The following is a 14,930-nucleotide window of genomic DNA, read 5'->3' on the forward strand; positions in this document are numbered from 1 at the left end:
GCACCCATTTATTCGTTCCAAACTTTAGAGAACAAATGTGTAGGTGTGTCCAAACATTTCTATCTTCTGTCTGGTACAGTATGTACCCACAGATAGCCTAATACTATTAGATATGCACACTGTCTAATGAAGACGCCATCACTTTCCAGTTCAAGGCAGCGCTATGTGGGTTACAGCTTCACTCAGCTATGTATCGATCAGCCACATAAACCACCTTCTGCTGGTGGAGGGTGCTGTGGCCATGCTGAGCAACAGATGTGACCTGAATGCAGCTTAATGTGGTGACTGGTCAGTGATTTGACATATTTAAACCAGTCACCACATTAAGCAATAAAAGGGATCTTATTGGAAAAGTAAAATTTAATTAAAGCTGTAAGCAGCATCCATCGGGCCCGAGCCTCGTGACCCCCGCCACCCATCTCCTACACCGGTTTAGCTTTACTCGGCACAGTGTAATGTGTAAACACCTAACATATGAATGCTGTCAATTTTGGTGCAGATCCCATGTATTCCTATGGAGATAGGAGTAAATCATGTTCCAGGGTGAAACTTCTTTTTTTTCTGTGGGTAGCCATGGTAACACAGTTTCTATTTGAGAGATTTAAGTGGCATTTGGTCCCAAACTTGTCATGAAACTTCTAGTCAAATTTTGAGTGAATTGCATAAATCCCCTCAGACTAGTTTGTTCAATTACGATGCATGTAAAGTGAAAAAATGGGATTTAAAAAAAAGTCCAAGACAGTGGACATCCCATTGCTATGGTAACTGGTCTTTGATTTATTTTATTTTTTTGCTTGTCTTGTTTCACATGTTTGTGAAATTTTGTTGTACTACGTCAAAGTAGACATTCGGGACGTAATTCATTTTTTGGATGTTTTCTTTTTCTAGGTGGCGCTACAGAGCCATCCTTTTGGCCATACTTTCCACACTTAGAAAGTATGGAAAACTTTTCATACTTGGTAAGTAGAGCCATAAGTATGGCACTGATAACATTTTTCATTACAGGGTTTACAGTTAAATAGAAAAACAAATTGTACACGGTGTCATAGGAATCAAGTTTTCTTGAGAAAGAAAGGATCTTTGACACCATCAGCACTCACCAAAACATATTATACAACGACAGACAACAGATGTAGACTCGAATATATTACAATGAAAAAATGGAGTAAAATTTCTGATGTACGAGGACATTTTTAAACATTTTTATTTAATGATAAGACTGATCAATCACCTTGTTGGAAAGGGGACATGAACAGAGGGAGGAGATACGATAAAATTCCCTGGATTCTGCAGAGACAGGAAGTAGGACAGATTTCTGATTAGACTCCTGGACTATCAGGAAAATATGACAATGGAGGAGAAAAGAGCTGCAGAAAAGTCAGTCCAGAGGGAAAATGATAGAAGAAAAGAAAGTTTTCATGAACAGGGATCAGTCTGACGCAAAAGGGCACAAAGCAAGAACATAAACCAGAGAAGAGATGGAAAGATTGGGGTGAGTTTGACAGCATGGGAGGATTGAATAGGGGAGACAACGTCCTTACTGAACATATGTAAAAGCTTCAACACAAATCAAAATGTATGTGAGACAGGAGGCCATAAGGAAGTGTGACCTAATGTTGCTCAGCAACCATGGGTTGCACGACACACTGACAGTCTAACGAACATTTCCTTATGAGATAAATCATTTACTAATATATGCTGCATTTGTTCAAAATCTGCAGTGATTTCACCTCTTTGAAGGTGTCATGTAACAGAACATTAAGAGATACATATTTACTCTCTTAAAGGTCATGTTATTGCTGTTACATGGGTGAAGAAGTGTGTGCTTTGTGGAATGCAAGAGTAAAGGTTATCAGAGTCCAATATGTGTTTATGTTACATCAATGTTTTAGAACGCGCCGCATACCTGCAGCTTTTCCTTACAGAGGAAGAGGGATTCTCAGACAGGTGATCCTGCTCTTTCTGTTCCTCTTTTTAAAACAAACCAGGAGAAAAAAATATAAAACACTTTTTACATAGAACTGTATAACTCCAGTAATGATGTTACCCAGAATAATAAGCAAGTTGGACTTTGACATTGTTCACTAAGCAAGCTTATTTATCAGGAACTAGACAGGTCACGTTGTCAGTAGAGATACCAAACTACTTTGTTTTTGTAGTGCAGTCGGAATGATAACAGATGTTGAGCGTTTCTTTCAGTGAATGATTGTTTGTGTTCATATTGTGCCATAACTTGCAGCCTGCTGAGGGCAGATTGGAATCCCAAAACAAAATCACTGAAATAAAAACATTTACGAGGACCTGCGAGGTGTCTGTGACAGTTGCAGAGAAGAGGTGGGAGGAAGATCCTGGGTTCCAAGGTCAACAAGCTAAACTTCCTGCAACAGCACATTCACATGTGGTGGTAATATAATAGTGACATGACTCTTTGCCAGTGTTAGTTCATGCAGTGGGATCATGAAAACACTCCATTTATCACTCGCATTGCTTATAAGGTTGAATGTATACATCGGATCAGACTGCTCACTTGCAAACATAAGGAGCTGGTCTTAAAACTAGGTGTCAAGAGCAGTAGTAGAGAAAAACTCTTTGGGTAGGTTAGCAGCATTTCTCTTTATAATCAAATGGCTGAATTCCATCATCTGCATGCAACTGAGGCCTGATAACAAGGCAGTCATTGATTCAGGTTTATCGGAGAACGGATGCATGAATAAGTTGCAGGGTAGTAGCTCTTAACACTGGACTTGGGCACCCCTGCTTTAAACAATCAGTCATGGTTATCCGCACTACACAACATGTTCATGGCTTCAAAATGTAAAGACAAAATAGCTTAAAATTTTTTTTTGGTATACTTAAGAGGCGATTCTGCATGAGAATTAATGCTTTTCTTACACATACCAGTATACTCTCACATTTCCACCACTGATCCGCTGGGTTTCCCCTTTCACCCTCTGCTGCATGGGATCGATGTGAAATCTTGATAAAGAAACTTGGGAAAATTAAATCCTATGTATGAAACAGAAATAAAGTACAGCAAAAAAGAAGTGAAAAAATATATGACATTTGATGATGTCATAAAAAGTGGTCATGATGTAAAGTGAGTGAAAATGAAAAACCTGAAGTGTCGAGGAAACAACCCCGCAGTGTACTTATAGAGATGGTGGAAAGCCTATGTTTCAGAACATTTAAATACAGTTGAGGTTTATTTTTTCTACTCCAGTGTGTGTGTTTGTTTATACATCCTTTTATCTGTGTTGTGTGCATGAGTATGATGATAGCTTACTGTTGCTATATTATGTAACATGCACAAAGGAACAACTGCCAATTTTCCTCTTATTTCTTGATATGAATGAGTTGAACTAAGGAGTAATTGATGTGTGTAATGCTGATCCTCTAACATGACTTGCCAAGGAAAGCTTGAACATAATTGGTACAATGAAGACACTAAGTATAGTACTCAAAGTAGTTGACACTATATTTAATAGCAACAATGGCTTATTAAAAGGGCTGTTCCTCATACTTATCCTTTCTTCTTTTCTTATTTGACTCATGAAGTGAGCATTTTTTCCTGAAAGTCTTGGATAACAGATGGATTTTAACCACTTCCAACAAGGATTGTTCACAGTTAGTTGTAATCACTCCGCAATGTCGGCCTGACAGCCACAGGTTTGATGGTCCTCTTTGTCCTTCAATTATCTCCTTTCTTTACATTGGTTTTGGTAACAGATGATGATGGCAGAGGAAAAAACATAGACAGAAACCTCCTGCTGAGAGATACGGAATGACGGTGATGACAGACAGACAATGCCAGAACAAGAACCACAGAGCTATCTACCTGTCTAGACACTGAACATCTGCCCACAGCTGGAAGGAATGTTCACTGAAAAAGTGATGTGGATGATCATAACTTGTTGACGGCACAAATTAACTCTTCAGGAGGGGGGCTTTTTTCTTTTTCTTTGCAGCAGATATTTAGACTTTTAACAGCAGGAAAGTCACAAGTGGAACTAATAACCCTCATAATGGTTCTGCTCAATTAATGTGCCCCAATAAGACAGCAGGGCCCTGAAACTGGGGCACCTACATGACACATTGATGACATTAATTATGCCACTTGCTTTCTGTAGCATCTTCAGAACGACTGCCCCAGTGACACACTGGTTTTAATGAGTAATTTGTTAATAGGCCTTTTTTTTTTCCTCTCAGCATTTTGCATTCCTGCTCGCTTTACCTTTCTCCTCTTGCCAGTTTTTCAGGTGAGTTCTGTTCTGATTCACTGCTCAAACACAACATATCTTTGTTATTTAACAATAGGGATCAGTCACATGTGAGAAGCTGCACAAGGACTGCTTGAACAAGATGACATCGATAGATGCGCCTGGCGTTGATAAGAAACTTACGTCTAAAACTCACGGTCAACTAAAACTCCTGTTACAGTTTCTTCCTCAGAGTCGGTTGCAAAATCAAGAAAAACAGTGAACACAGTGCAGTTTGTAAACAAAATCAGCCAAATGGGTAATTTGATTTGAATTTCTTGCATACTTTCTCATGAATCCACCAAGTGTGCAGTGCATGCCACTGCTTGTGGATGTAATTGTGTGTATCTGAACAAATAGATGTGTTTTTGAATTGAGTTGCATTGAATGTGCATGCTTCTATGCATCATTGCATGTGTGGGTGTTCACTGCATAGTCTGTGTGAGAATATAAAAATAACAAAAAGCCGGATACAAAGAAAAAATCCTGATTGTCTCTGTGGATTATCCTTCACAATACATGGCTATAACAGAGAGGTAGGACTGCTGTAATAAGACACGCTGACTCTAGGTTTGCCCAGCCGAAAACAAAAACGGAGATTTCACTAACAAATCAGAAGGGGGGGGGGGGGTGCATGAACAACAAGTGGAAGACAAAGGAGTAAAGAGTGGACTTAGATAGAAAGTGGAAGAGTAAACTGAGGAGACTAAAACAATCAGAGAAAGCAAAAGTTGAACTGGAGGCCGCGCTTCAATGTTTGTTTTCTGACAGAGAAACCTCTCAGCAGATTGAGCTGGAAAACAGATTACACTAATATAGAGGCTGTCCAAGTTGCGCAACATGTGCCTCAGCACCATGTGAGCAAAAGCTGCTGTGCATCATGCTCTTCAGTGCTGTGACTTGAATGTATGTTATAGCTTAATGCAGCCTCACCAAGGCTTTATATTAAAATGCTGATACGCTGCCGGGCAGGGATTGATCGGCCAGCAAACATCTGTCAGATATTTCATGTTGGGCTGTGTGGATGAGAGGTGTTTTTCGTTGCATTGTTTTATTTGCTTCCTTTTATAGGGTTTTCTCAGCAGGATCAGGTTGCTGTACCCATACTAGCCAAGTTCTGGAAAGGGGAGCTGTGGTTTTGGAAGGGGAGCGCTGTCTCACTACAGAAGGAGCTTTAATGTGCATGGACTGCAGGAAATGTAGATGGGTTGGGGTGTACACTGTACTGTGAGAGGCCTAGTCGTTTTCTATACCCCAATGACAGTTGTGAATGAGAAGGATTAATCTTGCTGATTTGCTTTTATTTGTTGTTTATTTAGTAGCATGTATGTACTATATGGTGCTGTAGCCACATAGCATGATTCATGTTGCCTTGTTTCACACTACATTTGTGTAAGTATGTTGGTGTATGTTAGTGTTGGCAGACTGTCAACGCTGTCAGTCTGTAGATGGTTCTTTGTGATATCAAAGTTAGGGTGGTAGGGGTGTCAGATTTCATTTCAAGCCAGCTGGCCAACGGGAAGTTCTGCAACTGTCCCAGCAGTTTGCTTTTTTCTAGACTGGTCTTGTTCTCAGAATGCTTATTTTTATTATCATTTATTTGAAAACCCTCCTGCTGGCTCTGTGCTTATTCTATCAAACGTTGATATTTAATGAACATAGAAAACACAATTATATCATAGAATAAGATTTGTGTGAGCCACAGAAAAAGCCAAAATGGTGACTGTAAGCACATAAACAATATATTGTTTTCTTAGAAGGTCTCACTCCTGGCCCCTGTATGCTGTTCTGGTTCCAGCTGACTTGGTTCTGGTGTATCCTGCACCACTTGTAAAGCTCTGCAAACACAATCCAAGCAGAGTACCAGAGCAGCCAGCACTATTGTTTTAGACCTACTCAGGATTCTTGGTATGTAACTTTGCCTTTGCCTCGAGTCCCTGACTGGAAAACCCAAAAGGGTGCAGTCTGGTTTTGTTTTACACTGGGCTTTATATAAAAAAAGAGTTAAACAAACTTAATGGGAGTTAAATTTCTTGTTAAAACATCTAGCAAAAACCAGCGGCAAATCTGTGCTGCACATGGACAAAAATGAATCTTCCTCCCTGAAAAGAAGAGAGATTTATATCCCTCTGTTTTGTAACTGTTTTGTAATCAGAAAAAGAAGGGAAGAAATGAGACAGATGGGGCAGTAAAATTGTAATTAGTTACCGCAAACATTTTTGTTTACACCACGTAGAATTTACACAGACTTCAGACGTGAACATGTTCCTGACTTTGAGTTTTCCTCTGTCATCTCTGCACTCCTCTGTACGTACATGGACTCTGAGGAGACAGGGGGAGACAGTACAATAGCCAAACCTCCCACTATCACTGATTTGCTGTGGACATGGATCAAACAAATGGACAAGTTTTCTACCACACATTTTCCTGAGAAAAACAATGGCCAAAATAATTTATCACTTATACATGCCTTGTTGTGATGTTGTCATCTACATCAAGGATTATTACAACCAAAGAGACTAAAATTAGTTAGTCCAACCAAAATTTTACTTTAGGTCAAATCATCAGCTCACACATTCAAGCCAGTGCAAGGTGGAAACATGATAGTGGGTTTTGAAAGCACAATTTTAATTAACTTTTGTGGATTATGGCTATGTAAGAGGGTTAGACAGATACTGCGAGCGATGATGAGACAAAGGAAGCAGACAGTGTGGAGGAGATGGAGAGGGGCCCGTATCGAGTGGCACAGAAAAGGGTCTGTGTTTTCTTGGTGGACCAGAGAAGATGCAGTCTAAATGAAGCGTGCAGGACTATAGCGGCTTCTGCTTTATCTTGGCACAGTGTGTCAATGTGTGTGTGTTTTTTGCATGAAAGAGGAATGACAGAGGCCTCTTTGAGTAATAGAGGACTTTGTTCTGTCATGCTTACTATATATTAAGAGGACTGCTCCCTTCTGTCCACAAACTATCTCTGAAAAGGACAAGATTAAATATAAATATCATTCTTACTGAATAAAATTCATCCATGATTAAAACACAACAACTGACTCCATACTTGGCAGCAGCATGTGAGCAGATGTAAGCCTGTGTCTCTGACCCACATGACAAGGGCCTCCCCTTGTGTTTAGTGTGTAAAACAACAGAAGCATGAAGCTTGGTGGATATAATGTTTATGGCGTGAAAGATTGATGGACAGACTGATCTCATTAAGTCATTCATCAACAGTGGTTGAGGGATTCCTTCGCTGAATGGTTTACTGGTTTTATACATAAAATAGCGGAGGAAGTATCACTTGCCAGCATGTAGAGCCACAAGGACACATGGATCCAGTAAGAGACATAAACATTCAACTGTGGAGTTGAAATCATGTGGAATTGAAATCTGAGATAGGAAACAGGAAATATGGCAAGTAACTGAAGTTGTTAAAGAACAGGAACCAAGAAGTTGTGCTGTTCCTCTTAGCTTTTCTCCTTGAAGGGGGCGCCACAGCAAATCATTGGCTTCCAACTACCAACCCAACCACTTCCAGCTACTGAGCCTGTATGGAAGCCCTATTGGCATGTGGTACCAAGCCCAGATAAATGCACAAGAGAACACTTGTGTCCCCTAGGCGGTTGGGGAGCAGGACTCGAACTTTGATGTCACAATTTGATGACACCCAGCTGTACTACCTAAACTACCCCTCCCCCTCTTCCAACCAGGAAGCAACCATTTCCTGTGCTTTAATAACGACAGATCATCAGAAAATACATCTGAGAAAATGCATCTTAAAATCTTTTTAGCTGTGTTTGTGGCTATCTTATCATGCCAAGGAGAGTCTATTGGTAAGAAATGATTGCTTCTCAATAGGTACTTTTAATCCTGTTTTCAACGTTTTTGATCGTTACTTTACTTCCTGTAATGTCGGTTTCTACGATGTTGTTCGAGGTTTTTGTTTATGGGTTTAGTACAAATTATTGTAGTTTATTTTAATTCTCTTTCAGGTTGTTCCCACAGAAACATAATCTGTGGTGACATCAAGATTGATGAAACATACAATTATACATTTGGATGTCCTTTGAGAAGCAAGATCTACATAAATGATGATGATGAGGTATTTAAATTTGAATTACAACTGCATAGTTTTCTATACTTATTGTTGCAAATTAACTTTGTCAGAGGCTTTAAAATCTGCTTACTTATTTGTTGAAAAATTATTAAAACGTGAGAAAGAGAAAGTGAAAGCATACTTGTTTGGAATATTAAGCATAGGTTTAAGTCCTTTAACTTTACAAACAGTAACTTTTTCATCTCTAACAGACTCATGTGGCCTATGCTGTTCCAAGTGAACAGTTTTATAAGTACTTGCCTGTTGTATTAAAAATGGACAAAGATTCAGTCATTACAAAAAGCTGCCAGAACCTCACAGTAAAGTGCATAATGAACAATGTGAGTATCTCACTACATTTGTACTGAATAAATTAAGTCTTTATTGTTGTGTGAAATATTTATCCCAACTTCCTACAATATTTATTTTGATTAGACATCAAATGGAGCTGAGACTGTAGAGGAGACCTGTGCGCGTTTTGAAGTGACTACAGGTGAGGAAATTAGATTTTAACCTCTATCTTTCATGATTCAGCACAGCTGTATGAATATAAACACATAAATGATCCAATTTCTTTTTCTTAAACAGAAATCCCTGAAACAAAGAATCATAAACTAAACAATGATTCTGATGATTCTACATCATACACAGGTTAATTCTTACTGTATTTTCTTTGAATAATTTCTAGACGTACCTTAAACTGATTTGAAGAAATCAATTATTTAAATTTTAACTGGTAATACATTTTGATTTGACCCACTGACAGCAGCTGCAGCAATTGTTATAACCATCATCGGGGCCATCGTATTACTTCTCTGCTCTCTCATCTGGAAGTGAGTTTAATTGTTTGTATGGGGAACCATTAACACCATATTAAACATCTTTTCATTCATTCAGAAATGTGCATTTATTGTTTGTCTCTTCCATCTTATTTTTTATCAGGAGGAAGAACCATACAGAAACATTTTTGGGATTTATTAGACATTTACGGACCAACTTCTGTCTGGCAATTAGGTTAGTACTATTTTGTATAACTCGTTGAAACAAAATTTCACTTTTATAAATTTGTTCATTCTTTTTTCTTCATGCACACTATGGAAAAATGTTGTGTTTCTCTATATAAAACTAGAAAAGGAATGTACCTGTGAAGTGACTCAAAAGAACACATGACTACTTATATGATCCAAAACTAAAAGACTAATGTCTGCTTAAATGACCAACATCCTAATGTATTTTTGTTATTATGCTGGCACAGCTCTGGGGATGCTTTTTTTTAGATATTATATTATATTGTATTATTATAATTTCTAAGAGTGTAAACATGAATAGGAAGAAATAAAATAAGGGCTAAAAACTCTTAAAAAATAACAATCTAAATACATTTAAGGGTTTTATTAAGTTGTTTTATTTAACTTGTTGTTTACTGGGAGTGTTGAAAATAAATTGATTAAATTCCCTTTTGTAAATACACCAAAAGGACAGGACAGGAACTTGGGGCTAGTGACTTGGAGGCGATATTGTGTAAAATGATTCAACAGTTTTAAAACAGAGGTCAGTGAAGATCAGTGTATCATGTGAAGTGTCACTTTAGTCTTATGTCCTTTATCATAACAGGAATCTGAGTGGGAACTGTGAAAGTAACACTGGTCAAGATAATGCACTGGAAAACGTTGACAGGTTAGGCTTCAACAGTTGAACATGTAATCTAATATGACCCTGTTTCATGGTTTATTGGTATGTGTGTGTGTGTGTGTGTGTTTGTGGACGATATGCAGTCTAAAACCTGAGCCATGTTTGTCTTTGTAGCACTGATCCTGCAGCTGATGACATGACATCTCAATCTGAAAGTCTGGACCAAAATTTGAGCTTACAGAGAATCGAACTGACTCAGAAGTAAGAAAATGGCATACTTTTGTGTGTGTGTGTGTGTGTGTGTGCAACACATTTAATATTAGAAATTTTGTCCAAGTGTTTCTCTACACTGCAGGTTCAAAAATAGTGTTATTTTTTCAAGTTAATGTTTCATTCTCACTACAAAATATACATTTTTCAGCGGAAACACAAGAGTCCCTAACAATAGCAGTCCCTCCAAGCACAGTACCATCAACAGGTTTGCTATACATTTTTATTTTCCCCGTTCAGTAAAAATCATTACCTGATGATAACCATTGTGAATATCTATGTCAGGAACCTGCGAGACGATCCCGGGGGAGTTGACGAAACCACAAGAAGAGACTTTACAGTGTATGTTTGCAAAAGAGATTTTTTTATATCCTTATGGATGATGATCTTATGCAGCAGAGCTACTCAGCTGGGTCCTACAAAGGCCACGGTCCTGCAGGCTATTTAGTGGATCCCTGCTTCAAAACACCTGACTCATATGAAATGGATCCAACAGCCAATGAAGTTCTGCACAATGACTCGTTGATCTAAGTCAGGCGTGTTGAAGCAGCAAACATTGAAAAGCTGTAGGGCTGCACCTGTGAAGTAAAGTGTATCCATTTAAGACTTACACATGTATTCCCTCCAGACCTCCAAATTAAATATGTGCAAATGGTGTCCAGAGATGGTATCATGAAAGAATCTACTTAATTGAAATCATTAATATGCTTGGATTAGATTAAAAATTAAAGACAAAATGAAAAAAAAAAAAAAAAAGCCAAACAAACAGAGAATTACAACACTATCAAACAGAAGAATTAAAACCAAAATATACCATTGCACCACTTTAGAAACTATGTTAAATAGTCTGTTTATACAACTTTGGCTGGGTTTGGTACCTGATAATGACTAAAATGCCTCTTCATAATCAGGGACATGGACGTTGTTGATGAAAAGGCCAATGATCAGGAGACTGAAGGACAACCACTGCTGTCAGAGCCACGGTGAGGCTGCCTCTTGCTCTGTCACTGCAAATACATTGCAACTGAAAGTAGGAAAATTATCCTGAACTTTTGGTCAGTAGTGTAGGAGATAACAAAGTCACTTTTTAAGTCACTTATTAAGTCACTTTCCAAATTCCTTCGTACCTTGTTCAATTTGGCCCTGCTGATGTAGTTTACAGTTCTCAGGAGTAACTTTATGTACGTTTCTACACACTCCACTGCAAACCTTAAGGGCCAGTCTAAACTTCAAACTTGCCTTATATCTGTTGAAAAAGTCAGCATAAACCAAGTCTTGCTGTTGTGCTGCATTTCATGTCTCAATCCCTTCTTGTTTCTGTCTCCAGAGCTGCCAGCCAAGGTTTTGACATGACGGGCGAAGCAAAAGCTGCGGTGAACAAGTATAGCTCCGACCCAGACCGACTCAGCAGGTGTTCTACTGGACCAGTAAGTAGGAAAAACATCCATGTTTTTCCTTTTATACTTTATTGATCTGTTTATATTTTTTTTGTTAGACTAAGAAATGATCCATTTTTTATTTTTCAGACTGACGTGGAGTCAACATCTATTGAAGAAGAACAACAACAAAAATAATAATAACAATAATAATAATAATAATGATAATAATAATAATGGTGATGATAATAATAATAATAATAATAATAATAATAATAATAATAATAATAATAATAATAATAATAATAATAATAATAATGAGTGTGTAAGAGTGTGTGGTACATTCAAACATTCTTTGGGATGACGTTTAGCAATTTTGCTATAATTTTTTTTCTGAATATGAATATCTTTACAGAAAGAATTAGACAACAACTCGAGAATGAAATCCCAAAATATTTTCACTTTTTCTTCCAGATTTGATTTTAATAGGCTTTAATTCACATTTTCAACTTGTGACATAAAATGTGATTAATTTGCTGATTAGGAACAATCAGTAAAACAATTACATCTATCACATATCAAATTTGAATATTATGCAAAAGTACTTTGTTAAATGTCGGATTTCTCAAAGTAATTACATGAAATGGCTAAAATGAAAACACTGGTCTCATTTAGCTACATGATCTTTACCATGAGAAGTTTGTTTCACTAGAAACTAGAAACACTAGTTTCTGGCTTTTACTGTTGCACTCTATGGGTGAACTATAAGTGCATCAGTAAAGTACCACATCCTCTCTTATTAAATAACTTGCTATAAACACTTCTATATGACAGATATAGTATTATAATATATAATGTATATATAGTGTTTCACCCTTTTGTTATTCTTGCTTTCTTTGTTTCTGTTAATGATAGATTACCAGCATTTATTAAAATTATGTTATTTAGTTTAGCTTGTTTTGTTTTAATAATGGTATAGGTTTTTAATGTATCTGTTTAAACTACTTTTAATAAGCATTAGTTGCAATGTATTAAGAATACTAACTCCTCGCTTTATAGATTACCAGCATTTATTAAAATTATGTTATTTAGTTTTGTTTGTTTGTTTTAATAACGGTATGGGTTTTTAATGTATGTGTTTTGTTCCACTTTTACTAAGCATTAGCTGCAATGTATTAAGATTTCTAACTCCTCGCTTTAAAATGCTTTAATAAAAAACTTGCTGTTTTGATTTCAGTGCTTGGGTCACTCTGTTTCTTTTTCACAAAGCACAACTGTTTTCAGGTTTACCACAAGGGGGCAGTAAACAGTCGTGTTTCAAACAAAGGGACGCATAATCACATGTTTTATCACTATGGGCAGTAATGCAAATGAAATTAATGCATATTAATTCCAGATTTCACAAGCTTCTCCGATCAGAATTTTTTTTATCATTACGATTTAAATTTTCTATTCACAGACACTGTGGGAGCAAAGTCTTGTTTCACTAAATCAAGCCAACCCCTCCACCCAATTTGTTGATTGACTATTGTGAGGTTCTCCCATGCAATCAGTGTATGCATTTGGGTTATAGTGTTGTGCAGTGGTCTGAATTAACTGCAACATAGACGGTAGTGAACTGCACATCACTTGGTAATTAAAGTGTAAATACAATACGTTACAGCACTTAAAAGATCAGTTGCTCCTGTGGCTTGATGTATGGTAGTAATTACAGTAATACACAAACACATATGGGTTCAGACTGAACTTAATACATCTCCCCTCTATCTCTTGGGATCTGCTGACAGTTCCTGTGAGTCCTGGTTTGTCAATGTCTGAGTCTATTTTGAGCTTCCCTAAATGTGCAATGACCTTGAAAAAGCCCTTTTTTTACTCTCAGATGGACTGCGTGCAAGGAAGTGTGGCTGGGGTTACAGGATTTCTTGCTCATGTTTGATATGTTTGTGCATGAAAGTGTTACCGTAGCACTGGTGAAAGGGGGTGATTGAATGGTCAATGCCTTAGAGCCTTCTCTCTTGGGGAGTTTCACAGAAAGGGTATGAACAATGGCAATCCAGCAGCTGATGTGTGGACAGGACTGTGGATGAGTCATTGCATGTCATAAGACATGTACAGCATACAATATCGTCTATGTACAGCATAAAATATCATGTAAAAGCAGTTCGCCTATTGGAACTTTGTTCCTATAGGCCTTCTGCTATATAGGCCTATGTAGGAACAAGTATAAATATCTGTGATGCAATACATATATATATATATATATATATATATATATATATATATATATATATATATATATATATATATATATATATATATATATATATATATATATATATACATATATATATATATATATATATATATATATATATATATATATATATATATATATATATATATATATATATATAAATATAAATATATACACACATATATATATGTGTGGCTTATTAGACAATATATATATATATATATATATATATATATATATATATATATATATATATATATATATATATATATATATATATATATATAAATATAAATATATACACACATATATATATATATATATATATATATATATATATATATATATATATATATATATATATATATATATATATATATATATATATATATATATGAGACATATATATATATATATACCAATATCAAATTATTATTTGTGTATATATATATATATATATATATATATATATATATATATATATATATATATATATATATATATATATATATATATATATATGTATATATACATATATATATATACACATATATATACATATATATATATATATATATATATACACATATATATACATATATATATATATATATATATATATATATATATATATATATATATATATATATATATATATATATATATATATATATATATATATATATACACAAATAATAATTGGATATTGGTTACCTTATTACCAATCACACATGTATCTACAGTAACTGATCTCGCTGATCACATTTGTATGATAACTCTGTTGTGCACTCCTGGCTTATTAGACAGCTGCCAGCAAATAGTGTTGCATTGTGAAATCAGTAATCTATACTCATGCTGCTGTTATTAAAAGATTACATCAGGGATCCTACTGCACGGTTTTGATTAATTAACCTTGACTGATGCTTTAGAAAGCCAAACAAAACAGGGCAATTATGTCCACTAGTCTGCATGTACTTACACATATAATACTGCAGTTGGTCTGGGTAATACCTATTGTTATTGTAGTATAACAAAGCCTTTCTCCAGTTTGGTATA

The sequence above is a fragment of the Telmatherina bonti genome (assembly GCF_933228915.1).
Source record: "Telmatherina bonti genome assembly, chromosome: 14".
Taxonomy (NCBI): domain Eukaryota; kingdom Metazoa; phylum Chordata; class Actinopteri; order Atheriniformes; family Telmatherinidae; genus Telmatherina; species Telmatherina bonti.